Source organism: Phyllobates terribilis, unplaced genomic scaffold (genome assembly GCF_046119375.1).
Source record: "Phyllobates terribilis strain yellow unplaced genomic scaffold, ASM4611937v1 Scaffold_2__4_contigs__length_985480577, whole genome shotgun sequence".
Classification (NCBI taxonomy): Eukaryota; Metazoa; Chordata; class Amphibia; order Anura; family Dendrobatidae; genus Phyllobates; species Phyllobates terribilis.
The window spans coordinates 208,694,696-208,719,714 of record NW_027362762.1 but is presented as its reverse complement, the minus strand read 5'-3'; positions in this window follow the sequence as shown (position 1 = coordinate 208,719,714).

Sequence of the window (25,019 nt, the reverse complement as noted above, 5' to 3'; positions counted from 1 at the left end):
TGCGGTGTTGGAGCTCAGGGATAATACTGAAAACAGAGGAGCCAGAGGTGTAATTGGAGCAACTTTAAAATCTGTAGTAGTGAGAATGTGGACAGAGCAGGAGAAATTGCCGTCCGCACAGCAGGGGAACAGCTGACGTTACTGAACCCCAATAACATGGCAGCAAGTGTTGACTGTGCAGACGGCACTTCCGAGCGCCCACTGGCGGTGTTGGAGCTCAGGGATAATACTGAAAACAGAGGAGCCAGAGGTGTATTTGGAGGAGGTTTTAAATCAGTAGTACAGTGGATGTGGACAGAGCAGGAGAAATTGCCGTCCGCACAGCAGGGGAACAGCTGACGTTACCGAACCCCAATAACACGGCAGCAAGTGTTGACTGTGCAGACGGCACTTCCGAGCGCCAACTGGCAGTGTTGGAGCTCAGGGATAATACTGAAAACAGAGGAGCCAGAGGTGTATTTGGAGGAGGTTTTAAATCAGTAGTACAGTGGATGTGGACAGAGCAGGAGAAATTGACGTCCGCACAGCAGGGGAACAGCTGACGTTACTGAACCCCAATAACACGGCAGCAAGTGTTGACTGTGCAGACGGCACTTCCGAGCGCCAACTGGCGGTGTTGGAGCTCAGGGATAATACTGAAAACAGAGGAGCCAGAGGTGTATTTGGAGGAGGTTTTAAATCAGTAGTACAGTGGATGTGGACAGAGCAGGAGAAATTGCCGTCCGCACAGCAGGGGAACAGCTGACGTTACCGAACCCCAATAACACGGCAGCAAGTGTTGACTGTGCAGACGGCACTTCCGAGCGCCAACTGGCAGTGTTGGAGCTCAGGGATAATACTGAAAACAGAGGAGCCAGAGGTGTATTTGGAGGAGGTTTTAAATCAGTAGTACAGTGGATGTGGACAGAGCAGGAGAAATTGACGTCCGCACAGCAGGGGAACAGCTGACGTTACTGAACCCCAATAACACGGCAGCAAGTGTTGACTGTGCAGACGGCACTTCCGAGCGCCAACTGGCGGTGTTGGAGCTCAGGGATAATACTGAAAACAGAGGAGCCAGAGGTGTAATTGGAGCAACTTTAAAATCTGTAGTAGTGAGAATGTGGACAGAGCAGGAGAAATTGCCGTCCGCACAGCAGGGGAACAGCTGACGTTACTGAACCCCAATGACACGGCAGCAAGTGTTGACTGTGCAGACGGCACTTCCGAGCGCCAACTGGCGGTGTTGGAGCTCAGGGATAATACTGAAAACAGAGGAGCCAGAGGTGTAATTGGAGCAACTTTAAAATCTGTAGTAGTGAGAATGCGGACAGAGCAGGAGAAATTGCCGTCCGCACAGCAGGGGAACAGCTGACGTTACTGAACCCCAATAACACGGCAGCAAGTGTTGACTGTGCAGACGGCACTTCCGAGCGCCAACTGGCAGTGTTGGAGCTCAGGGATAATACTGAAAACAGAGGAGCCAGAGGTGCAATTGGAGCAACTTTAAAATCTGTAGTAGTGAGAATGTGGACAGAGCAGGAGAAATTGCCGTCCGCACAGCAGGGGAACAGCTGATGTTACTGAACCCCAATAACACGGCAGCAAGTGTTGACTGTGCAGACGGCACTTCCGAGCGCCAACTGGTGGTGTTGTAGCTCAGGGATAATACTGAAAACAGAGGAGCCAGAGGTGTAATTGGAGCAACTTTAAAATCTGTAGTAGTGAGATTGTGGACAGAGCAGGAGAAATTGCCGTCCGCACAGCAGGGTAACAGCTGACGTTACTGAACCCCAATGACACGGCAGCAAGTGTTGACTGTGCAGACGGCACTTCCGAGCGCCAACTGGCGGTGTTGGAGCTCAGGGATAATACTGAAAACAGAGGAGCCAGAGGTGTAATTGGAGCAACTTTAAAATCTGTAGTAGTGAGAATGTGGACAGAGCAGGAGAAATTGCCGTCCGCACAGCAGGGGAACAGCTGACGTTACTGAACCCCAATAACACGGCAGCAAGTGTTGACTGTGCAGACGGCACTTCCGAGCGCCAACTGGCGGTGTTGGAGCTCAGGGATAACAGTTCAGGTGGTAGAAACATGAACAGATCAGGAGACCTGGATACTGTTGCCAACCAATTATTTATTCTGGAAGAGGACTCGCAAATTCATGAGAGATCCAGGCCTTGTTCATTTTGAGAAAAGTAAGCCGGTCAACGTTATCGGAGGATAGTCGCATGCGACGGTCTATTAGTACACCACCTGCGGCACTAAAGACGCGTTCCGATAATACACTAGCAGCAGGGCAAGCTAGCACCTCCAATGCATACTGACTAAGCTCTGGCCATGTATCCAGCTTACAGACCCAAAACTTGAAGGGAGAAGAGCCGTCTGGGAGTACACTAAGAGGGCAAGACATGTAGTCTGTCACCATCTGACGGAAACATTGCCTCCTGCTGACTGGAGCCGTCTGTGATGGTGTAGACATTTGTGGCGGCGGGGACACAAAACTTTGCCACATTTCGGCCATACTGGTCTTGCCTTGTGCTGAGGCGCTGCTTCTGCTTCCTCTTTGTGCAGAGCTTCCTCCACTGCCTCGACGCACTGAGCTGCTTTGTAAAGCACTAGCAGCACTGCTCTCGGTTGGAATGGAGAACATGATGGAATGCACCAGTGAGTCTTGGTACTCCAGCATTTTACGCTCCCGGTTCAACGGTGTTATGAGGCTTTGTAAGTTGTCCCGGTAGCGAGGATCTAGGAGGGTGGACACCCAATAATCAGCCGTGTTGAGAATGTGGGCGATGCGGCGGTCGTTTCTCAGGCACTGCAGCATGAAATCAACCATGTGCTGCAGACTGCCAAGTGGCCAAGAAACGCTGTCCCCTGCTTGAGGCGTGATCTCTGCCTGCTCTGCATCACCCCACCCTCGCTCTAGATACTGATTACTAGAGCATTGTGTACCTCCCTCCTCTGGACAGATGTCTTCCTCATCCATTGACTCCTCCTCATCCTCCTCACAAAGTGTCCCCTGCCTAGGCCTTTGTGAGGAACCACGTTGCGCAGACTGTAGAGAAGCAGATGGCATTTGTGACTCCTCATCCTCCACCTCTTCCAAAACCTCATCCCTTAGTGCTTGCAGTGTTTTTTCAAGCAGGCAGATAAGGGGGATAGTCATGCTGACTAGTGCATCATCTGCACTCGCCATCCGCGTGGAATAATCGAAGGCACGCAAAACGTGGCAAATGTCCTTCATAGAGGCCCACTCAGTGGTGGTGAAGTGTGAACGGCGCGCACTGCGACTTGTTTGCGCCTGCTGCAGCTGGTACTCCATTACTGCTGCCTGCTGCTCACACAACCTCTCCAACATATGTAACGTTGAATTCCACCTGGTGGGTAGGTCACATATGATGCGATGTTCCGGAAGACGTAATCGGCGCTGCAGAGCTGCAATGCGTGATCTTGCATTGCTGGAATGCCGCAAGTGAGCGCACTCTATGCGGACCTTGTGAAGCAGTGCATCAAGATCTGGATAGTCCCTCAAAAAACTCTGCACGACCAAGTTGAGCACATGTGCCAGACATGGGATGTGAGTGAGGTTGCCTAGGCCCAGAGCTGCCACCAGATTTCGGCCATTGTCACACACTACCATGCCTGGCTGGAGATTCGCTGGCACAAACCACACGTCGCTCTGCTGCTTGATGGCATTCCAGAGCTCCTGCGCTGTGTGGCTTCGATTCCCCAAAGAAATTAATTTTAATATGGCCTGTTGACGTTTGGCCACAGCTGTGCTCATATTGGTCATCATAACAGGTAACCGTTCACGGATCGATGTGGAGGTAGACCGTGACGGCTCCTGCAGCGCTGATTCAGAGGAACTGGAGTATGAGGAGGAGTCAATGTGTACAGACTGGATTCCTGCAATCCTTGGAGTTGGCAGAACACGTACAGCACCACTCTCAAGATTTGTACCCAGCTCCACAACATTTACCCAATGGGCAGTGAGGGAAAGGTATCGTCCCTGTCCATGCTTACTGGTCCACGCATCGGTGGTCAGGTGGACCTTGCTACTGACGGCGTTTTGTAGCGCATGTTTAATTTTTCCCTCCACATGATGTTGCAGGGCAGGGACGGCTTGCCTGCTGAAATAAAAGCGGCTGGGCACGTTGTATTGTGGGACTGCCAATGCCATAAAGTTACGGAATGTGTCAGTCTCCACCAGCCTGAATGATAGCATTTCAAGGGCCAGTAGTTTAGCAATGCCAGCATTCAGAGCCTGTGCTCGGGGGTGGTTTGCCAAGTATGGGCGCCTTTTCTCCCATGCCTGTGCTAACGATGGCTGTAGACTGGCCTGGGAGTGTGAGGATGACTGGGAAAGTGGTGCTGTGGGTGGAATTACACTGTGTCTCTGTACAACAGTGCCAGAGATTCTTCCATGGCGATCCTGTGAGGAAGCCGAACCAGCTGTGTGTGAGCTGGAGGAAGAGGCTACAACACGAGCTGAAGAGGTGGTAGGTGGCGCTGTAGGTTGGCCTAGGTCTTCAGTGTGTTTTTGTAACTCCACCACGTGCTTGGTCCGCACATGTTTCCACATATTTGTGGTATTGAGGTTGCTGACACTTTTCCCTCTTTTCACCTTCTGATTACACAGCTTGCATTTGACAAAGCAAATGTCATCTGCAACTGTGTCAAAAAAGGACCAGGCACTGCAAGTCTTGGGAGCGCCCGCTTTGGATTTTGGAAGAGCCATGCTCCTAATGGGTGCCGAAGTGGAGGCTACAGGCAACCAAGTCTGCCCCCTCCCTCTCCCTCCTTTTTGGGCTGTTCAGGGAATCTCTTCCTCAGAGCTGCTCCCACCACCTTCCTGTCCCTCACGCCATGATGGGTCAGGGACCTCATCATCTACACCACCCTCTTCAAACAACTGCTTCTCCTGGGTAGTCTCGACAGCACAGTACGCACCAGAAAGCGGCACCTGAGTCTCATCATCAGATGCGTACTGAGGTGTGCTGCTGACCATAGGCACTGGCCCACCCGCCTCTTCAGATTCAGAGAGACAAAACGGTTGCGCATCACTGCATACTACCTCTTCTTCAAATTCTCGAATTCTGCTTGGCTGGCCCCCTCTTTCCAAGCCAAGAGATTCCGAGAACAGAAGTAGAGATGGCTCCTGTCCAGGGCTCTCTGATTGCCTGGGCAATTTGGCAGGTTGTGAAGAGACAGATGGGTGCTCTTCAGTGCTCAGGACCTGAGAGGATCTGGAACTAATTGAAGTCGATACGTTAGCTGCCATCCATCCGACAACGGCTTCAATTTGGTCCTCCCGCAACAGTGGGGTACGGCTAGCTCCTACAAAGCTGCGCATAAAGGACTGTTCCCTGGTAAAACTGGGGGATGCTGAGTCACTGGTGCCCGCAGCAGGCACAGAATCCCCACGTCCTCTCCCTGCAGGCACAGAATCCTCACATCCTCTCCCTGCAGAAACTCCACGCCCATGCCCATGACCACATGCCTTACTCCCTGCCTTCTTCATCTTGGTAGACTGATAAGGATAGGCAGAAAAGTACTAAGAGCTTAGTGTGCTTATTCCTGAACAGCTGCTAACAGGTATAAGAAACACTAATTTTATAAAGTGTGGACTAGACTTTAATATGAGCTAATGTGGCCTACACAACTGTAAAGTGGAGTGTTTGGTGAACTTTATTTAGGTTTTTTTTGTCACAAAAAGACACTGGATGTGCCTAAAGATGTAATAACGATAGTATCACAAACTTTTTGTAGCTATTACAATGTAGGAAGGTAACCTACAATGCAATAGATGAGGCTACAAAAAATAGGCTAATACTAATCTGGCTGGGGCTGCAGAAAGGCTCCTCTAACTACTCCTATATAGTGTGTTTCGAACCAATTTAGCTGAATACGGATGGAACCACCACACTAATAGGAGAAATCAGGAAAAATTATGAATTGGCAAAAAAGGACAATGTATGAGGCAGTGACACACACTGAGTGCACTACAACCAGACGTGGTTGAAGCACACACTACAGGGTGAGCTGCACTCACACACAAGACCTTGCAGACAGCGGTGAACAGTACAGATGCAGAGCACTGTGCACTAGCGCTGCAAGACCAAAAAAATTTCTCTATCTACTCCTATATAGTGTGTTTGGAACCAATTTAGCTGAATACGGATGGAACCACCACACTAATAGGAGATATCAGGAAAAATTATGAATTGGCAAAAAAGGACAATGTATGAGGCAGTGACCCACACTGAGTGCACTACAACCAGACGTGGTTGAAGCACACACTACAGGGTGAGCTGCACTCACACACCAGACCTTGCAGACAGCGGTGAACAGTACAGATGCAGAGCACTGTGCACTAGCGCTGCAAGACCAAAAAAATTTCTCTATCTACTCCTATATAGTGTGTTTGGAACCAATTTAGCTGAATACGGATGGAACCACCACACTAATAGGAGATATCAGGAAAAATTATGAATTGGCAAAAAAGGACAATGTATGAGGCAGTGACACACACTGAGTGCACTACAACCAGACGTGGTTGAAGCACACACTACAGAGTGAGCTGCACTCACACACAGAGACCTTGCAGAAAGCGGTGAACAGCACAGAGAACTGTGCACTAGCGCTGCAAGGCACAGCGATTTATAAAGTAGCTTGGGTAAAGCAGAATAGACCAAATAGGTAGCTAAAACTGTCCCTCAGAACAACAGCGTCCTATCCCTAACTGAATTCACATCAGAGTGAGCTCAAAATGGCGGCGGCGGCTTTTATAGTGCATCATGACATCATTTCAGCAGCCAATCACAGCCATGCCATTAGTTAAGATGCCTACATGCCTAACAGGATGTGCCCACACTTCTTAGGATCCTCATTGGCTGAATAAAATGAAAATGGCTCATTGCATTTTGGGAACTTCCGATTCCGGTATACGATATTGCAAAAGTATCGGAATTAAGTATCGGAATTCCGATACCGCGAATATCGGCCGATACCCGATATTTCAGTATCGGAATGCTCAACACTAATTAAGAGTTGCTCTCCTGCCGGCCGAGGAGTCTGATGCAACTTCCGGTAAGCTCCTACTTACTTCTGGACCTTGGAACACAATCCTCTGTGGTCTGGGGCGCAGACGTCTCATGCGCCAGATGTGTCGGTTACATCACATCCCGTCCCAGCCTCCGGAAGGTATAGGTGTATGCTCGCCGCCTGTCACCATGGTGATGAGACGCTTCACAGACCGCATCTCATCGCTTCCCCAGATAATTAACCCCTGCTGACAGGGGAGAGCAAGACCTTGAATCAGCCAGAACACATGGCCAAAACACTTTCGCAGGCTAAAGCATGGTCAGCAATAACCCTACGGTGGATTCCAAATAAGCGGGTCAATGGGAAAATAGCAAGAGAGAAATCCCCAGAATAGGCCCGTAAGCCACTTAAAACAACCATCAGGGATAACAATTAAAGTTCTTATTCTAAGAAGGTCACGTCAAGGTGCCATATATAGGACAGAATCCCCAGATCTAGATAAAAAATGAGTATTAGAGATGACATATAACTATTACGGGTAAATGGAATGACAATCATAAATCATAGCATGACATGAGGCCCAGAATAAAAGGGATATGTGGGGGGGGGGCATTCATACTCAAAGAGATGACAAAGCAAAAAGCCCTGCTTTAGAGGCATTGAAATCATCCCTACCTATACTGTACCCTACCTAATGTGGAGGTTGGCACCCTAATTGTCCTGTGCAGATGGAGCCCCCACTCAACTGCAGCTATCCCTCCCTGCATGACCCTCATGATGGCCTAGTTATTCAGAAAAGATGAGAAGGAAAGTTGTTCATTCATGCCATGTGGGGTAATGGTGTTCAATTCGAATATCCCAATCCCCTCTTCTAGCTGGTGGTAAAATTTTGTCAATTCTCATAAATGAGATTTTCGTGACATTTCCTTGGTGCATAACATTCTTATGTCTTGGAGGTGTTCACCCACCCTCTTACGTAGTTCTCTCCTAGTTTTACCCACGTACTCGAGTTGGCATTCACCCGTGGTCTTGTATATGATGCCTTTGGACGAACAGTTGATGAAGTGTCTGATAATGTACTCAGTTCTTGTGCTGTTATTCTCAAAATGTTTGCCTTGCATGATGTATTTACAGGATTTGCATTTTTTACACCTTAACACCCCCTAATTCCTCGATTCAACCACAACCGGATGACCTCAGACTGAAAATGGCTGCAGACTAGTCTGTCCTTCAGTGATCCACCCCATCAGTATGTGACCAGGGGACTGGGCTTAATCTTGTCTTTCAGGTCCTAGTCCATAAGATGAATTGGCCAATGTTTGTGAAGGATAGCCCTAATTTGTTCCGATTGATTTGAAAACTGAGAAATGAACCTGGGTTTGGGGTTCGTTTTTTCCTTCCGAATCCTCGGTGTTAAGAAGGAGAATCTATCCCTGTTGAGAGATTCCTTATATGCCCTACTTAAAACAGAGCTGGGATAACCTCTCTCAGAAAAAATAGCTCTTAAATCATCCGCCTGTGTTCTAAAGCCTTCTAAATCAGAGCAGTTCCTCCTCATTTTGAGGTACTGTCCCTTTGGAATCGCCCTCTTGAGGGGGACTGGATGGCAGCTGTCCCATCTCAAGAGGGGGTTTGTGGCCGTAGGCTTTCTATATATATTGGTTGTCAGAGAGCCCCCCTCATTCCTTTGTATGACTACATCCAGGACTGAAAGTTTCAATATCCCAACCTCGTATGTAAATGCTAATCCAATAGGATTCTTATTTAGGTCCAAAACAAACCCCTCAAAATTTTTTGGGGTTTCCCTCCATATGACGAACACGTCGTCAATACATCTTAACCAAATTACTTTGTTTTTGGCATAGTCCATCATAGGTCCGCCAAAGACCAAATTTTCCTTCCACCAGCCCAGGAGCAGATTTCCGTGTGAAGGAGCACAAGGGCTCCCCATCTCAGTGCCCCTGAGCTGGTGGAAGTACTCATGATCAAAGACAAAGACATTTCGGGTGAGGCAAAACTCCAAAGCTTTCATAATAAAGCTATTATGTGCCCCAAACTGTTGTCCTCTGATTTTTAGAAAATATTTAACAGCCATTAGTCCCCAGTCATGGGGGATAGAAAAATACATGGCCTCCACAACAATGCTGCACTTGATCATGTCATCCTCAATAATAATTTCGTCCAATTTACACAATAAATTCATCTGGTCCCACACATATGAATTGAAAGAACAAAGGGTCTGAGGATTTTGTCGGTATAGATTCCCAAATTTTGGTTCAGGCTATTAATGCCTGACACAATTGGTCTCCCCTTTAGGTGCTTTATCTCCTTATGCACCTTTGGGAGGCAATAAAAGATGACAGGATGTAGGGGAAACAGAAAATCTCTCTCATTTTTATCGATGACTTTTCTTTCATAACCATTAATAAACCTTTTCAGATCCTCCCGATATAACTAAGGGATTCATGGATAGTTTGGAATACCCCATGTCTTCATTGAGCAGGGAAAGGCAGAGGTCACGTTACATCTTGGTATCCATAATGACCAGATTCCCGCCCTTATCGGACGGTTTGTTTGTGATCTCTTTCTCCCGCTGAAGTCTACAGAGGCAATCCATCTCGACTTTCGAAAGGTTAACCCGCCTTCCTACTTTCCTTTTATCCAAATCCTTAATATCCCTCGTCACCAGATTAAGCATGTTACGGGTCCGGGTGGTGGAACCTCTGTGCTTCAGTGCAAGGAGGGAGCAGAGGGGCATAACTAAGTGCCTACTCAAACCGACCCAGGTCACACGGCAGTTTAGTCGACTCCGTGAACCAGGGAGGGACCGGGCAGGTGAACCAGGTGCCACTCTGGGACCGACCTTGTGTGAGAGCAGGTGACTCCCACGGGTCAGATGACAGGAGCTGACCGGTACAGCGGATGAGCACGGCAGGAAGGCAGATGGGTGGTCCAGGTAGATAAGCAGGCAGGTACGGCATATAGCCAGACAGGTGCTCCGGGAATGCAAGCATACAGGTACGGCGGATAGCCAGACAGGTGTTCCGGGTAGGACGGCTGGCAGGCACAGCAGATTACTGGCAGGTGCTCCAGGTAGGCAGGCTGGCGGGCATGGCAGGTAACTGGCAGGTGCTCCAGGTAGGCAGGCTGTCAGGCATGGCAGGTTACCGACAGGTGTTCCAGGTAGGCAGGCTGGCGGGCATGGCAGATTACCAACAGGTGCTCCAGGTAGGCAGGCTGGCGGACACGGCAGGTAACTGGCAGACAGGACTCTTAGACAGACTGGTGGGCAGGACTGTTAGACAGACTGGCGGGCAGGACTGACAGGCAGCGGCACCTGAGGACTGAGGAAAGTGTTAGCACACAAAACAACAACCTTGCACAGGGACCTCCATTTTGGAGGAGGTGCCTTATATAGGAGAAGTCCTCCGGCCACTGGCTGGGGACTCTTTAGGACGGCGCGCGCGGCCCCTTTAAGAGGGAGGGAGCGCGCGCCCTAAGAACAGTGCCCGGAAAGCTGCGCACGGTGCACGCCACAGCAGCAGCATGGGAGCAGGAAGACGCCGGACCGGGACTGCGGCGGTGAGGGGAAGGGCGTCTCTGCCCGGCAGAAGGCAGAGACGTCGATGCTACAAAGGAACACATTGAGAGAATTTACATCCCCAGAGAGAGGCGGTATCCTCTGGCTTCTGTTCTTAAGCATGGTGAAGGGCCCTTCGCCATTAGTGCCAGATACTGTGTCACCCAAATGGAAAATAAATCTTACATCTTCCAATAGATCCTCATTAATCCCTAGTTCTCTACTCTGTTTTTCGTCTTCTCTAGAAAAATATTTCTTCCATTTAAGGTTTCGTATAAAAAGGTGCAAATCCTTCACAGTCTCAAATGCATCGAAATCCGATGTAGGGACAAATTCCCACATTAGTAGCCATATAATCAAATTTTCCTGAACATGGCAATGGACAATACAGCCATAACAATTATGAAATATTGACTAGAGTGTGCAGGACCATTCAAGCTGCACAAACTAATGCAAATCCATGTCCTGTAGAGACATCACGTGGAGCAGTCTCAGCATACATCCACACATGCAGTTGGACATTTCAGGGACATGCCCCTTTTTCAGGCGAAGACAGTATAATAAAAGCAAATGCCCATCCATACAAAGCATAATATCCACCATTGTTACTGCAGCATTCCAACTTGCGTCATGACATACTGATCACCATGGATAAAGACCAATTGTTTCAATTAAGTAGATGTAGCTGTGTATCCTCCACTTCACCCTCCAACGAGCATTTTGCCCATGCTTTTTTTAACTTCTCGAAAAAGCGTGAGCGAAACTCGCATTAGAGGGTGAGGAGAAGGATACACAGCTACATCTACTTCATGGAAACCCTCAGTCTGTTTCCATAGTTTATAAAAAAAAAAATACAAAGATGATGCAAAATGGGAACAAAGCAATATAATATATACAATTGCTTAAAATAAAAAGGAATAATGAAAGAAAATTACTAAACCTGATGTTTTGAATTTTATGAGATGTCTAACTTTCAGGATATCTTTTCCCCTTAAGGTCCTAGGTGGTAGATATTGTCGTCATGTTTCTTATCGCGATTTTATCTGTCTATAGAGATGAAACATGGCATGGATAGGACTATCCGTTTCCCCAATATTAAGTTGGAGGGGTTAGAATGGCCTTATGGTGATGTGAGTGAATGCGTTATGTTCATCAACTCGCTATGATACTGAAAATATACCTCCCATAAATATCGGATCAATGCAAACCTCAATATTCATCGCTGACCACTGGTTCCAGTTGGTCTACGATCAATGCTTTGGTTTGGAAGCGTACTTCTCCACCTCTGCGTAAACGAATCTCAGCCTTGGTGTCTTTTTCCCAGCAAATCTCCCTACTGGAATTATCTGGTCACTGCAGGAGGCCCCTACTTCAATCGGGATGGAAGTTCCAGCACTCCCTCTCTCTCTCTCCCTTCCCCTGTTTTAATTAGGTTTTCTCTTTCCCAACCAATATTAGTCACATATGTTCAATGTGAGGGTGAAATGTCCAGAGATGTCTTTATGGATTTAAATTTTTCTCTGTGACACTAGTAATTACTGGAGTGATTCTAATAGCTACTTGCTAATTCTTATAAATATATTATGTAAACTGCTCCAGACCAGGAAGTAACAATAATATTTTACCTGCCATCTCACAAATGTCATTACCCTACACTGATCTTTTCAGGTTTACTGAATTTTTGTTGTACCACGGACTCCTGACATTTGGATTCCATCAACAGTTCATTTTCTTATCTTATATACATATTTTAGCTTGCTGTTTTTTTCCTGGTGCCCGACCCACATTATCATCATAAGTCAACATCTGGTCACCTAGCACATTCATTAGAATTCTTGAATCTACATGGTTGCTTATAAGCATATATACAATGATACTATAATATTGTTTGACTCTCTCTGTTGACCCCAAATAACATATGACATTTGTCATTGGTTATATAATAATCTACAGATATAAAGAAATATTTGTATGTCTTTCTAGCAGTATGGCATGACTGTGAAAATATCAGCATGCAATGTAATATTGGTTATACATATTATTAAATGAAATAATTCTTAAACTTCTGCGTGAATGTCTTTTGGACACTTTTAATGAACTTGAAAATATTAAACCGACATTACTAAAATATTTTTTTTTACATTTGGAAATGCGACATACTTCTTAGAGTCACTGAATCAGAATGCAGTGTTACTGTAAAAGCCAATAAAGTTTGTGTATGGCCTGGTAACAACAGACTGGCATAAAAGCTTATTCGTATGCCCCTGTCCACCATCATATTGGAAGATGTGATGAAACAATGAAATCAGAGTGTGGCATTGAGGTATTAGAAAAAAAATTAAAAAATTACATTGCTCCAGAAAAGTTCTAAAGGTTAAGCATTTTTTTCATGCAAGTGTGTGTCAAACTAGATATATTATAGGCCATCGGTGTGGTCTCCCAGTCTTCTTTCTCAAGCTATAAGCCAATGTGGTTACATCAACACAATCTTTGGTATGGATTACATCCCTCTGCTCATGTCGTTGCCATTGTGAGTATAAACCTTCTGCCTTCTATTGTGTTCAACAAGTGGAGCTCAAATACCGCAATCATATGTTCCCACACCAAGGAGAATATAGTTTAGTGAGTAATTAATGGGGTTGTCGACTACTTCTTTTTTTCTTTGCTGTAATCACTGGAAGACTTCTTTAATAAAGCCCAGATGGATGTTTTATCTATTCTCATTGACCTGTGATCTGTGAAGCTGTGGGATAAAAGCCCTTGGTTTAGTATGTAGTGAGCGGGCAACTGTATAAACGCAGAAACAATTTTGATCTATTATAAAGGTAAAAAAAGGCATCATAACAAATTACAACTAATCTCTGTGGATGGCTTTTAACTATTAGTCTTAGGGGCAAGCAGAGGAAAGTGTTATGCAATACTGCAGAACTGACAGTTCAACTGTAATAATATGCAGGTCTTTCTACAGGATAACAAGTATTTCTTTCACATGCAAAAGAGATATTTTAGTGCATTTTTGAAAATAAAATATAACAATGATGACATATCAAAATGCTTAGACTCACATGAAATATAGTACATACTGTATATTCATATAAATTTGAGGGGTTTAATCATGATTATTCTTCGGAAGCGCACCATTCCTCTGCTTTCCAGCTTCCTGGTTGTCATAGTCGGTGCACTCCTAATTGTTTGACAGTTTAGACCAGCGAATGGTCACGTCAATCGTCCAAACTGTGCGCACTACCAGGCAGATAGCTAGAAGTAGCTCTGCTCTACTACATGGAAGAAATGCAGAGACACTGAAGATGGCCTATCCAGTGATCTTGCCAGATTTATAGTGGCTTGACCAGAGACTGCAAGTGGTGCATGCACCCTGATTTGGTAACCAGCCACTCTTAGAGAGCAAGGTGGTCAGTGAACTTGGTAACAAGCTGTACACTAAAAAAAAATAAGATCCCTCTGTTCTTGAGCATAGAGATTTTTAATAAGCACTTTGCAATTATAACTATTTATGAACTTGACACAATCCCTTTATTGCAGCGAATAAGAACTGTGAGTGATAACAGCAAAGGTAATTGCGCAGATCTCACCGCTGCAACCAATTTGTCAGGGTGAACATGTGGCGCCCGTGAGGGTTCAGTCACCACAGAGGTACTGCACCTCACCCAGAGGTGTGGTGCCTCCTTCTCTCAGGTTAGGAGGGAGTGCTGCCCGGAACCCCAACACCCACATTCAACACTACACTACTCCAGGCCGGCTGGAAGGGCAAGATGCACTGTGTTTCTGCTGAGCCCTGTCCCTGGATGGAGTGGGGGGAACCAAAGAGAGGGGGAACCAGTAGTAGGTGTGGGTGGAGGATGTAGAGTAGGGGAGCACCATTGTAGGAGGCATATAAGGGAAGCCATCTTAGGGTAGCAGTCAAGTCGGTTAGTCAGAGAGTAGCAGCAAGGAGAGGAGGGGAGCAGAGTCTCTTTAGGAGCTCTGCTCCATGTGTGGGGCCTAGTAATAGAGGCCCAGGAGGTGAGCAGAGGAGAAAAGCTCCGTTTGACAGAAGGGATCCCAGGGGGTACGGTGAGTGCAGGACGGCACCCGTACGCCCCGACTCTGCCAGGTGTCAGAGGGATCAGGCCGCAAGAAGGGACCGGTCCCTGGCCCAGCCGTGTTACTCCAGGACTCAGCTGGAAAAACCGGAGGCTTCTGCACTTCCATGGTGCACTTGCCACAGTCTCACCTTAGTCACCGTGAAGGTCAAGTAGGTCCGGGAACTCCAGGTTGCCCAGTGGGACTTCAGAGCACCCGATCGGGACTGTGTGTGGGAAGCGCAGGGCAGGAGGGAGAAGACACAGCGCGAGAAGTCGGTCTAGTAAGGAACATAAAGAAAGCGGGGTTCCGTCAAGCGCTCCTGATCTATTTGAGAAAGTGCTGAACCCCTTGGCTGGTAGACGCAGTGCGACGCGGGAGGCTGACACCAGTACAGTGTACCTGAGAACCTTGAACAAGAACTGTGAGTAAAACTCGGATGACTGCACTGCATTGCCACTGTCAGTTATTTCCGCTGCGCCATCTCTCCTACACCACAAGTCCCAGCATCACCATCATCTACACTGTGTTCCAAATTATTATGCAAATAATATTTTCTCAGATTTTCCCAAATTACCTATATGAATTGCAGTCATTGTAATTTTCCAGTCAAATAACTATTAGAGTACAATTGAAAGGTTTTTGTACAAACTGCCTATGATAACAGTATATTTTTAAAAAAATAAAACACTCAAACTGCACTCAAAATGCATGTTCCAAATTATTATGCACAGCAGAGTTTTCAACCTTTTCATTTTAATAAAGAACAAAAAAATGGTCATTTTTGAAATTATAAGCATTAGCAGGTTATTACAAACTGAAATCAAACAGTTTTCAACTCAAAACTTTATTCTAGGTGATGTAACATTTGCACATAGGACCCCTTGTTTGAAAGGAGCTTCTGAACTCTTCATTCAATGAATTTGTCAGGTTTTGGATGGTTTCTGCTTCAATTGTTTTGCATGAGGACAGAATACCCTCCCAGAGCTGTTGCTTAGATGTGAACTGCCTCCCGCCATCATAGACACTCCTTTTGATGATGCTCCAGAGGTTCTCAATGGGGTTGAGGTCAGGGGAGCATGGGGGCCACACCATAAGTTTGTCCCCTTTTATGCCCACAGCAGCCAGAGATGCAGATGTGTTATGTGTAGCATGAGACGGGGCATTATCATGCATGAAAATGATCTTGCTGCGGAATGCACGCTTCTTCTTCTTGAACCATGGCAGGAAGTGCTGTTTGAGAAACTCAACATACATTATGGAGTTCATCTTTACCCCTTCAGGGATCCTAAAAGGGCCGACAATCTCTCTCCCCATGATTCCAGCCCACAACATTACTCCACCTCCTCCTTGTTGGCGCCGTAGCCGTGTTTGCATGGGGTGTCTGTTAAGGGGAGCGGTTGCAGACAACTTTATTTAATGGAACGCAACCGACCCCGGGGTCCGCGATGCAGCCTAGAGGACTGCTGCCGAACACTTCCCGGGTGGAAAGGCAAACGACAACTAAAAGATAAACCCTTCCGTGTTAACTACACACCGGACAGGGTATAGCGGTACGCTCTATCCCCGTTTACTGCACGGAGGAGAGAGCGACCGGCGACGCACCTAACAAATATCTTAGCCCTTTGTGTTAACGCACACGGAAGGGTAAGACGGCACGCACAATCTCCAAGAACCGCAGGGAGACGTGCGTCCGTGGGAACAGCAGTAGCCCTGTCTTTGATACAGGCGCTACGCTATGGGGATTGGCGCTAAAGCGGTTCACACAATCTCCAAGAACCGCAGGGAGACATGTGACTGGACTATGAGCAGTAGCCCTGTCTTCGGTACAGTCGCTACGCTATAGGAGACGGCGCTAGCGTGCGGGTGATTCCCGCCGGGTAATCGAGCACTCAGCCGGCGTGCTACCGGACTGAGCAAACACGCTCTATTCAGCTCACAGGCAGCTCGGGGTGTAAGGCGAACCCCCTGGTTAGAGCCAGTCAGCGAGGCGAAGCTACCTGCCTACTAAAGCTATGGCTCTTTGAGCCCGGCCTGCCTAACTAAAGCTATGGCTCTTTGAGCCCAGAGTAAGCGTGCACACCAAACAGCTAGCTCAAATGATCTGAGCGCGCCGCCATATTTGTGGGTGGGATTTTTAAAGACTAAGCCCTGCCCAGCGACGCGCTATTGGTGACGTTACCCGTGAACCAATCAGGGAGTGCCAGGTCACCGAGTCAGGTGGGTGCCAACCCACCAATCATGATCCGCCAGGTCACGGACATGCTCAGTGCGGTGAATACTGGACTTGGACTCCACGAGCCCTGTCTCCCTCTGCAGCCTATGCTTAACACTGCTGGGCACAAATGCCTGGGAGACAATCTGCAGGGCTCGTGGAACAGCTAGGCGTTGGGACTGACAACAATGCTGAGCAGTATCAGCCCTGGCTGGCCTGGAATGGGAGACCACAGAAGGTCCTGGACCCATTTCAAATCCAGCCCCAGACCGACGCCTAACATTATCCCCCACTTTAACATCCCCCTCTATTTGACGCTCATTTTCCTCCATGAGTCGGGGGGCAAGGATGTGGTCCAACGGGTCACAGAGGGAACCCACAATACAGTGACCCCTCCGGTGTACAGGGTACCCTCTTTTAGGATGGGAAGCAGTGACAACTGGTTCTCTATGCGTAGGATCCCTCACGGGTGACAGAGAGGAAGGACCCGCCGGTCTCTGGCGAAAAGATTTATCTCTCGCACAGACGGGACACGCGAGAACAAAGTCCTTGACGTCCTGGCATCACCGGGGCCACCAATAGGACCGTAGAAGGGACTTAGTGGTACGTTTGACCCCCAGGTGAGCTCCGGACTTAGGGGCATGAGCCCAGGAGAGCACCATATTCCGTAGATTAGGGGAAACAAACGTCTTCCCCGACGGAACCGGGTTGGAGGACACTGCAGACACTCTCTCCTCCTGAGAATTCTCTGCGACATAGTCTGACAAGGACCGGGTCCTGGAAACCAACAAGGAATCTGTACCGGATGTCGCAATGATAGGAGGATCAGAGCCTACCCTCCGGGTGACTTTGCCCAAACACTGAGATGCACAATTCTCACTCCAGGAAGAAATTCTCCCCGAATTCCAGTCAATGTGTGGAGAATGACAGCGTAACCAGGGGAGACCCAACAACACCTCGTCTAATCCACCGGGAATAATAAGAAAAGAAATAACCTCCCGGTGGCCCTCAGGGAATGACATGGTGAGAGGGATTGACCGATGAGTGATTTGCACATCCAGGAGTGACCCATTGGCAACACTAATGTTCATTGGGCAAGAGAGTGGCTCAGTAGAGATGGCATGTCTCTGGGCAAATGTAGATGATAGAAAATTGCCCTCAGCACCAGAGTCCACCCACGCCTTGGCAGTAACTGCAGATTTACTGAAGGACAAGATCACCTTATATGATAGCTTGGAGAAGGAGGACCCAGAATTTAATGTACCCCCACCAACGGTGGTAAGCCCTACTCGCTTTACCGGCTGCTTGGAGCCCTTATTTACGGGGTGCTCCGAGAGATGTGCAGAACGGGAACGAGAGAGACTAGACTCAGTCCGGGATACATCCATAGCCTCAGGCTCTGGGTCGGAGGTCTTGGATTTGGGTCTAAAGACGCCTGGTGCCAACAGGTACTGGGGACTGCAAACCTTTAGCTCTACCCTGTGTTCTGCATGACGTAAGTCAATACGGTCAGCGAGAAATATTAATTCCTCCAGAGAGGTTGGAATCTCTCGGGTAGATAGAGCATCTTTAATATGCCCAGCCAGACCCTTCCAGAACACCGGGATAAGCGACCGCTCAGACCAATCCAGCTCAGCTGCAAGGGTTCTGAACTGGATAGCATAGTGACTGGCGGTGGCCGAACCCTGGGTCAACACGAGAAGCTTAAGAGCCGTATCGTGCGTGATCTGGGGCCCTTTTAAGGTCTTGAGAAAAAGACCCGCATTAGCCACTACCGGGTCATTTCACTCCCACAGGGGAGTAGCCCACTCCAGAGCTCGGTGGGAGAGCAATGATATGATATATCCCACTTTGGCTCTTTCGGAGGGGAACCGTGCCTCCATCATCTCCAAATGAATGGAGCATACATTAACAAAACCCCTACAGAGTTTACTGTCCCCAGAAAATTTTTCCGGGAGAGCAAAACGGGGTAATGGGGCAGTTGCAGCTGTCGCAGCATTTAATGCAGCCGAGTTAACCATATTGGCTGCTTGCGAGGCCGCCTGGGTAGCTACTGCAGTGATATCAGCTAACGGGGCTTGTTCCAGAGTCCTAAGTCTGGTCTCCAGCTGCTGTATGTAACGCTGCAGTTGCTGGTTGTCGGCCATGTTCGGCAAGACCCTGGCGCTCAGATACTGTTAAGGGGAGCGGTTGCAGACAACTTTATTTAATGGAACGCAACCGACCCCGGGGTCCGCGATGCAGCCTAGAGGACTGCTGCCGAACACTTACCGGGTGGAAAGGCAAACGACAACTAAAAGATAAACCCTTCCGTGTTAACTACACACCGGACACGGTATAGCGGTACGCTCTATCCCCGTTTGCTGCACGGAGGAGAGAGCGACCGGCGACGCACCTAACAAATATTTTAGCCCTTCGTGTTAACGCACACGGAAGGGTAAGACGGCACGCACAATCTCCAAGAACCGCAGGGAGACGTGCGTCCGTGGGAACAGCAGTAGACCTGTCTTTGATACAGGCGCTACGCTATGGGGATTGGCGCTAAAGCGGTTCACACAATCTCCAAGAACCGCAGGGAGACGTGTGACCGGACTATGAGCAGTAGCCCTGTCTTCGGTACAGGCGCTACGCTATAGGAGACGGCGCTAGTGTGCGGGTGATTCCCGCCGGGTAATCGAGCACTCAGCCGGCGTGCTACCGGACTGAGCAAACCCACTCTATTCAGCTCACAGGCGGCTCGGGGTGTAAGGCGAACCCCCTGGTTAGAGCCAGTCAGCGAGGTGAAGCTACCTGCCTACTAAAGCTATGGCTCTTAGAGCCCGGCCTGCCTAGCTAATGCTATGGCTCTTTTAGCCCAGAGTAAGCGTGCACACCAAACAGCTAGCTCAAATGATCTGAGCGCGCCGCCATGTTTGTGGGCGGGCCTTTTAAAGATTAAGCCCTGCCCAGCGACGCGCTATTGGTGATGTTACCCGTGAACCAATCAGGGAGTGCCAGGTCACCGAGTCAGGTGGGTGCCAACCCACCAATCATGATCCGCCAGGTCACGGACATGCTCAGTGCGGTGAATACTGGACTTGGACTCCACGAGCCCTGTCTCCCTCTGCAGCCTATGCTTAACACTGCTGGGCACAAATGCCTGGGAGACAATCTGCAGGGCTCGTGGAACAGCTAGGCGTTGGGACTGACAACAATGCTGAGCAGTATCAGCCCTGGCTGGCCTGGAATGGGAGACCACAGAAGGTCCTGGATCCATTTCAAATCCAGCCCCAAACCGATGCCTAACAGTGTCCATCAACCAGCCATCCTCCACTCCATCCATCTGGACCATCAAGATCATTTCATGCATGATAATGCCCTGTCTCATGCTGCACATAACACATCTGCATCTCTGGCTGCTGTGGGCATAAAAGGGGACAAACTTATGGTGTGGCCCCCATGCTCACCTGACCTCAACACCATTGAGAACCTCTGGAGCATCCTCAAAAGGAGTGTCTATGATGGCGGGAGGCAGTTCACATCTAAGCAACAGCTCTGGGAGGGTATTCTGTCCTCATGCAAAACAATTAACCACTTCGTGCCAGAGCCTGTTTTTGCCTTCGTGACCAGGCCAATTTTTTCAATTCTGACCACTGCCAGTTTATGAAGTAATTACCCTGGAACGCTTCAACGTATTCCCCTGATTCTGAGACTGTTTTTTCGTGACATATTGTACTTCATGATAGTGGTAAAATTTCTTCGATATCACTTGCGTTTATTTGTGAAAAAATCGGAAATTTGGCGAAAATTTTGCAATTTTCAAACTTTGAATTTTCATGCCCTTAAATCAGAGAGATATGTCACACAAAATAGTTAATAAATAACATTTCCCACATGTTTACTTTACATCAGCACAATTTTGGAACCCAAATTTTTTTTTGTTAGGGAGCTATAAGGGTTAAAAGTTGACCAGCGATTTCTCATTTTTCCAACAAAATTTACAAAAACATTTTTTAGGGACCACATCATATTTGAAGTCACTTTGAGGGGTCTTTATGACAGAAGATACCCAAAAGTGACACCATTCTAAAAACTGCACCCCTCAAGGTGCTCAAAACCACATTCAAGAACTTTATTAACCCTTCAGGTGCTTCACAGGAATTTTTGGAATGTGGAAGAAAAAAATTAACATTTAACTTTTTTCACAAAAATGTTACTTTAGACCCAATTTTTTTATTTTCACAGGGGTAACATGAAAAAATGGACCCCAAATTTTTTTGTGCAATTTCTCTTGAGCGTGCTGATACCCCATATGTGAGGGATAACCACTGTTTGGGCGCACGGCAGGGTTCGGAAGGGAAGGAGCGTCATTAGACTTTTTGAATGTAAAATTTGTCTGAATAATTAGCGGACGCCATGTTGCGTTTGGAGAGCTCCTGATGTGCCTAAACAGTGGAAACCCCCCACAAGTGACACCATTTTGGAAACTAGACCCCTTAGGGAACTTATCTAGATGTGTGGTGAGCACTTTGAACCCCAAGGTGCTTCACAGAAGTTTATAATATTGAGCTGTAAAAATAAAATTTTCACATTTTTCCCACAAAACCGTTTTTCATCCCTTAATTTTGCATTATCATAAGGGTAATAGGATAAATTGCACCATGAAATTTGTTATGCAATTTCTCCTGAACACGCTGATACCCCATATGTGGAGGCAAATTACTGTTTGGGCACATGGCAGGGTTTGAAAGGGAAGGAGCGCCATTTGACTTTTTGAATGTAAAATTTGTTTGAATAATTAGCGGACGCCATGTCACATTTGGGGAGCCCCTAATGTGCCTAAACAGTGGAAACCCCCCACAAGTGCCACCATTTTGGAAACTAGACCCCTTAGGGAACTTATCTAGATGTGTGGTGAGCACCTTGCACCCCCAGCTGCTTCACAGAAGTTTATAATATTGAGCCGTAAAAATAAAATTTTCACATTTTTCCCTCAAAAAATGTTTTTCATTCCCTAATTTTGTATTATCATAAGGGTAACAGGATAAATTGCACCATGAAATTTGTTGTGCAATTTCTCCTGAACACGCCGATACCCCATATGTGGAGGCAAATTACTGTTTGGGCACATGGCAGGGTTTGAAAGGGAAGGAGCGCCATTTGACTTTTTGAATGTAAAATTTGTTTGAATAATTAGCGGACGCCATGTCACATTTGGGGAGCCCCTAATGTGCCTAAACAGTGGAAACCCCCCACAAGTGCCACCATTTTGGAAACTATACCCCTTAGGGAACTTATCTAGATGTGTGGTGAGCACCTTGCACCCCCAGCTGCTTCACAGAAGTTTATAATATTGAGCCGTAAAAATAAAATTTTCACATTTTTCCCATAAAAAATGTTTTTCATTCCCTAATTTTGCATTATCATAAGGGTAACAGGATAAATTGCACCATGAAATTTGTTGTACAATTTCTCCTGAGTACGCCGATACCCCATATGTGGGGGAAAACCACTGCTTTGGTGTACGGCAGGGTTCGGAAGAGAAAGAAGCGCTATGTTGGCTGGGATAGGCAGCAGACACCATGTCACATTTGAAGAGTCGCTGACATGCCAAAACAGCAGAAACCCCCACAAGTGACCCCATTTTGTAAACTACACCTCTCAAGGAATTCATCTAGGGAAGTAGTGAGCATTTTTTAATTTTTAAATTTATACCATTGGGCAGTGAAAAAAGCATAATTATATTTTTACCACAAAAAAATGTTTTACCCTCAGATTTTACATTTTCACACAGGGCAATGGGTAAAAATGGTGCCGAAATGTGTCACACAATTTCTTCTAAAAGTGTCAATACCCCATATGTGGCTGTATCGTACCACTTAGCCATACGGTGAGATTTGAGGGGGAAGGAGCGCTATTTGACAATTGGAGAACAAATTATTGTAGAATAGGCATTTGGATTTGGGAGCACAAAATTTTCTGAATTTCTTTTGGGGGGCAAGGACCATTTTGCTTTTCCAGAGCCTTTCTGCTACCAGTAACTTGGAAGTCCCTTATATTTTTAACAGATGATGGACCTGAGTGGGGACTAGCTTTTTTTGAGGACTGAGTTGAAGCTTTTATTGGGAACATTTTACGTAACATTTATCCGGCGCTCTAGGCTGAGCACTTACATCGGGGTTTCCATCTAATTTTCCAAGTGATGTAATTCAGATGAAACCCCTGCAGGATCCACTCACTGTAATGAGGCAGCAGAGTTACTCTGGACTCCGTCTGGCCTCTGTTTAGTGGTGTCCTTTTTTTCAGAAGTGCACAAAACTGTGGCCAACCGCACTTTTATGCACGCCTAAAACAAATGACACCGTGGGATCCCAGGCTAGACGGCATCCACAGTGGCCTATATCTGCCTCATTACAGGGAATCTTCCATCATGGGTTCTGGCTGAATCACGTATTTCAGAGATTTACACGGAAACTCTGGTGTAAGTGCTCAGCGCAGAGCACAGGATAAATGTGAGCAGAGCCTTACTGGGATCTTTGGGAGACATAATAAACAAATCAGTAGCAGGTGAATAATATTTGTTTTATTTATTTTTTATGCCGTTCCTAGTGTGATATAACTGATTAGATTACTTTATTCTTCGGGTCGGTGCGATTACAGAGATACCAGATTTATATCGGGTTTTTATGACTGACAGCTGTCACACACTAAAATACGCTTTTTTTGCAAAATCTAGTTTTTGCATCACCATATTTTGAGAGCTATAATTTTTCCATATTTCGGCCAATAGAGTCATGTGACGGCTTGTTTTTTGCGGGACGAGTTGAAATTTTTATTGGAACCATTTTTGGGCATGTGACATTTTTTGATCGCTTTCTATTCCGTTTTTTGGGAGGTAAAGTTAACAAAAACAAACACTTCAGGAATTGTTTTTTGAGGTTTTTTTTATGCCGTTCTGCGTGTGGTAAAAGTGATCAGGCAGCGTTATTCTTCGGGTCAGTACGTTTACAGCGATACTACACTTACTGTATTTTTTTTATGTTTTGGCGCTTTTACACAATAAAACAATTTTATAGAAAAAAATTTTTTTTTTTGCATTGCTTTATTCTGAGCGCTATAACTTTTTTATTTTTTGGCTGATGGAGCTGTATGGCGGCTTTTTTTTGCGGAACAAGATGACGTTTTCAGTGGTACCATTTTTATTTCTATTCTGCTTTTTGATCGCATTTTTTTCCACTTTTTGTTTGGCGATATGATGAAAAAGCATATTTTTTTGCTCCGTTTTTTATTTATTTTTATTACGGTGTGCACAGAAGGAGTTAATTAGTGTGACAGTTTTATAGCTCGGGTTGTTTCGGACGCGGCTATACCAAATATGTGTACTTTTTTTGGTTTTGTAATAATTTACGGATTTATTGGTTTAATATTTTATTTATTTATTTTTATTTATTTTGTGATTTTTTTTTTTAATAGTTTAAAAACTTTTTTTTTACTTTTTTTTACATTTTTACTTAGTCCCTGTATGGGACATTAATTTTTATTTTTCTGATCACTGATCTCATGTAATGTAATACACATATATTGCATTATATGAGATCTTCACTGACTGTTTCAGTCAAGAGTCTCCTGTCTGACTTCAGCTACATACAGGCTGAAGTCAGACAGGAAGGACACCATATATGGCAGAGCTGGAGGCGGTCATGTGATCTCCAGCTGCCATAGCAACCCCAGGTCCTCAAACGAAACGGAGGTCTTCGGAGGTAAGTAAGACGACCCCCTCTCTTCCTGCTGTCTCCTATATGCCGCGATCACTATAGATCACAGCATATAGAAGACAGCAAAGGGTTAACATCACTGGGACCTGATCTAATCAGATCCCGATGATGTACCCTGTCAGAGCTAACGCTCTGCACCGGAATCGCAGTGCTTGCAGGACCCTGGGGGTCCTGAGCACTGCGAGACCACCCACCGTTTTTAAACGTCGGCACTGCACAGAGCCCGGCAAGCGCCGACGTTTATCTACAGTGGGCGGTCGGGAACCGGTTAAAGCAGAAACCATCCAAAACCTGACAAATTCAATGGACGAGAGAGTTCAGAAGCTCCTTTCGAACAAGGGGTCCTATGTGCAAATGTTAC